The sequence below is a fragment of the Sinocyclocheilus anshuiensis genome, unplaced genomic scaffold (genome assembly GCF_001515605.1).
Source record: "Sinocyclocheilus anshuiensis isolate Anshui unplaced genomic scaffold, SAMN03320099.WGS_v1.1 scaffold1633, whole genome shotgun sequence".
In the NCBI taxonomy this organism is placed as follows: Eukaryota; Metazoa; Chordata; class Actinopteri; order Cypriniformes; family Cyprinidae; genus Sinocyclocheilus; species Sinocyclocheilus anshuiensis.
Window position 1 is genome coordinate 39928 of NW_015539925.1, and position 4794 is coordinate 44721.

Here is a 4794-nt window from a genome sequence, read left to right on the forward strand (position 1 = left end):
AGTTCAGTGGATCAGGAGGCGCTGGCTGGTGTGACTGAGTGGAGGCGGGACTAATTTGCATATTCATAGATCCGCGTATAGTAAATGAGGCAAGGGTGTAGAGTTACATTCAAGCTATTTTAAGGCATGAGAAAATTATTTTCACAAGAAAAAAACATTTAAATATGTCATTTTGATTATCAAAGATCAGTTTTAAGGGATAAAATATTTGACTACAGGGGGACTTTAAGTTTTAGCTTAAAATACCCCACAGATAATTTTTTATATTTTGTTGAAAATGCCACTTTTAGGGTATGAGCTAAAATGTGCCATTTTTGTGTTTGTCCCTTTAAATGCAAATGAGATGGTGCTCCTGCCTCCCAGTCCGGCGTAAAATGATTAGCACAAACATATAGGACTTTTCCATTTTTTCCCGGGACATTTCCTTTGAAAATGAAATTTAACCACCGTGTCCTCAGCGGTCTATAGAGACTCCTATGTTCGTTGGTGCATCCCGAAACACAACACTTGTAATGCCTCTTGGCCACTAACATCTTATCTCCAGCAGCTACAGCAAGAAAACAGTAATGGTGGACTGCTGCTTCTCACTCAGGGCGGGGTCTATGCTAATAGGGCAGATATCATCACAAATGGGTGGGACTTTTTCCCTACGATGACGTGTATATAGGGAGAAATCTGGAACCGCTCATTTGGAGAGACTGTTTATGATTTATTGGGATTATAATAAAATGAGTGGCTAGATTTTTACCATTATAGGCTGGTTGTTTTCACACACTGCAGCCACACAACTGTGTTCAACTGTGATTTTTGCATAATAGGTCTTCTCAAACATTCAGACTGATAGAGAAGGTAAAATTTGAGAGCCCCGGAAACACCATCAGCTAACATGCTTGATGTCAATGATGAGGCTAATTTTTCTTCCTGTAAAAAAAAATATAGTCTCTTCAGAACTGAATATGAACCCTGATACTAAATCAGAATAGACCCTTTTCACAATAATGTCAGTTAACTTCCGCCTATCCGCAAAGCTGTGTATCTGTAGTTCCGTCTTACCTTTGCACCAGAGACTTCTCGGGAAAATGCAGCGACTTTCAAGTCATAGTGCTAGGACTGTGTACATCTATAATTACTTAAATGTCTCATTTAAATTTAAATATACATGTATGCCGCCTTCTTTTTTGAATTTGTGAATTATTATTATTATTTCATGACTGATCATATTTTATGTTCGTTATGTGCTATGATATCGATGGCGTGCATTTTATTTATTCACACATTATTCAATTCTGCCAAAGCTCACAAATCTGTTTTTATAACATTAAAAAGTCTTTGTGTATGAATATGTTTATTATAATATTAAATATAGAAATATTTTTTTGTATTTATTTACTTGTCTGTTGAGCTCTATTCTTGTACATGCAGGAGCTGAATTAAAAAATACATAAAGTATTGAATGTAAAGTCTTTCTGTTGCTACATGTAAATGTCTGAAACATTTGCTTATTTGACAAATGCTGATAAATGCATCTAACCAACTTCATCTGCAATAAAGACAGCAAAGACTGTAAGAGACAATATGGGAAGAAGAAGAATGTGTACGACTTCAGGCAGCTGAGATATAGTGCCACCAATTGGGCCAATAATGCAATTTCTCCTATAACTGTATTGTCACATTTTGTCAGATTCATGGGTCCATAACTTCATAATGGAACCGGTTCTTAATACCCAACCCTAGTTTTCAGGCCCCCAAAATGCCGTTGTTGTGTAAATGAATGGCCAAAACTTGTTATCCTGTCTCAACGTGTCTCCCGTGTGTGTGTGTGTGTGGATCAGGATCTGTAAGCAAAAGACTCAAAATGAACAATAACCTCAATTCTCACCAGCTACGATCTCAAGAATGATTACTTACCTGCTTCACGATTGTGTTCCTTGAAAATGTTTGAACTGTGTATGTATGTGACAATAACGTGTTGCATAGCATAAATAATCTGTAACTCTTTAATAAGGCTGAAGCCGTTACCGTGGTAATGATGTCTGCCTGTGCTAGCTAATGGAAACATATCCTACATGTGATGACTGTATAAATATCTGTACTGCCCCTCACCCAAAACTATTGGCATTTTTTGAATTTCAAAAAACACTATTTAGTGTGTTTTTAAGCCATTCAGTTTACTGGGACACAGGAAGTGTCCTCATAAACCAAGTTTATGTTGTTATACCCATGTCGTTATACACATTTATGTCCTCATAAACCATATACAGTGCACAGCAAAAATTAGTATGAAACTGAACAAACTCAGCAATTACTCTTTACTTAGAAGACACGTTAGGCTGGTTTAGAGATATAATGTTTCAGCAAGTCTGCTTGATCAATTCAAAAATTCAAATTCAAAAACAATGGACTTGTGACAAGGCCCCTGAAATAATCAGGCCTTCACTTGAAGCTTTCATTTAGTGATGAGTGATTTTTTTGCCAAAAAAAGACCAGGAGAAATACTAAGCGAGTGTCTCAGAGCCAACAAAACCTATGAAAAGAGTGACTGTGTATTTCACAGAGAAAGATGCAGCCTGCTGAAGTGACATGCATGGTTGTTGTCCACACTGGAACTACCTACTGTAGCCAAAGCACAATAAACTCATTTAGTCTTTTCCAAGGAACATATTTAAAAAATATAGACCTCTGGGCATCCATACTCTGGTCTCATGTAACCAAGTCAATCATTTTGGATCTAACAGCATCCAAAATGTTATGGTGCTGCTAGAGGAGGAGTACAGTGAGAAGTGCCTGTTTCCCACAGTTAAGTTCGGTGCTAGCAAAGCTCTTGTATAAGAATATATGTATCCCAGACTGGGCCCTGAGGGTCCCAACCTGGGTTGTGCACAGTCCATCCCACAGCTGATCACCTAAGGCCCTACTGGAACCCGGAGAAGACGCACAACCACACTCTCAAAGACCCCGTAAGTAAGACTTCCTTACTTTTAGGATCTTTTGTACTGTGTACAGATGCCTGTGGCTGTCCGTTTTAGGGGTGCTGGAGGATGGGTTGTCCGTTTAGGGGTGTTAGGGTCAGATTTATAAAAAGTGGGGTTTAAAATTTATATTAGGGTCACTATGGTTAGGTTCAGGTTTTGGAATGGGGTCAGGATACTCTAATATCTTTGTCTCATTCAATCCTTTGGGAAATCATGTGTCTAAACACATTATCCAATGTCACTCCACTTTTAGTCTGTCACTCAGGGACCATAAGGGGTTGGCCTGCAATCCTGTAACTCGAAAGGCATCCAATGCATGAGAAATAAAATGTTAAACCACATTTTTCCGTTTTGTTCTTAATGCTATGTTTATGTTGGTAAATTCTGATTCGTAGTGTGTTCTTAATTTGGCCCACATATTGTTTCGTGCATTTGGTACAGTAAATTAAATAAATACAATTGTGTGAAAGGGGGGTCAGAGGTTGTGAAACTCTGAAAATCTGTTTAGTGGTCGGTGATCCATTTTCTGGGCTCAAAATACGTACCCTTTACTGTTTTCCTGATTCTGCTTTGTACTAATGTATACAGTAAATTTGTGTTTGCATTCATTCACACAGCACTGTGATGTACAAAAAAAACTACCCTCTCCTCTTTTCCTGCATTGTTGGGCATTTTTTCAACATGACGATGATATGCTTTCTCCCAAGGTGAAAATTCTTCAGTGGACATGCATTTCGCCCAAACTTGAGCACCTGTGGGGGACTCTGTAGAGACGAGTTGAGCAACACTCCCCATTAAAGATCAAAGGAGGTCATCCTCCAGGGGTTCAACAGGACAGATGTCACAATTTGTCATGAACTTGTACACTTCGTGCCAAGAAGGCTCAGAGCAGTATACTTAAAATTATGGAGGACATACAAAGTACTAGAAAATACATTTGTTGAATTAAATCAAGGGTGTACTCATTTCTGCAATCCTTCATGTAAACAAAATTGGCTAATTTACTTATTTTACGGATATTAATGATACATTACTCTGATTTTATGGATATTAATGATACATTTCTCTGTTTTTAAGTATGTGTTTAATACATTTCGGAAATTGTATTAGTGATCATCTTTTGAGGGATGTGCACTGCATCATTTACGCTGTGCACTGTACCTTATACAGGTATTTGTTGCATGATTTTATGATGTCCACTTAATAGAAAAACAATAACTGACACATATACTCTTATATATATCTCATATTCTCATATATACGCTTGTTTTGTTTACTGTGTGGAGACGTGCTGATATCGCGTTTGGTCTCGTTCTGTATCGTGTATCTTGTCATTGTCTGCGTTTGCTTGGCCATTTGTTGTGGAGAAAATAAGGAAAGTGTGTTCAAGCGCCAGCAGAAAACAGTGTAAAGAAATAGTCTTTGAGAGAAGCAGTCTTTATCAGCGGAAGTTAAAAGCAGCTCGTAAGTGTATTTACTTCTCATTAGTGTTTAGTGCAGTTGTCGTTGCTAGGAAACGCTTGTTTTGTTTACTGTGTGGAGACGTGCTGATATCGCGTTTGGTCTCGTTCTGTATCGCGTATCTTGTAGTGTCTGCACTTGCTTGGCCATTAGTTGTGGAGAAAATAAGGAAAGTGTGTCCAGCTGAATTAATTTAGTATTTTGTTAGACGGGTATAAAAAAGCTTAGTTTACTGCGGCAGCCGTCGTGTGAGCTACTTGTTTTGCTTCTGTTTCCGTTTTTATAAGTTGTTGTTTTTTAGCATGTGTGTTTGGCAGTGTTATTTTTTAGGATTACTGATAAACTACTGTCGTTTGATTTG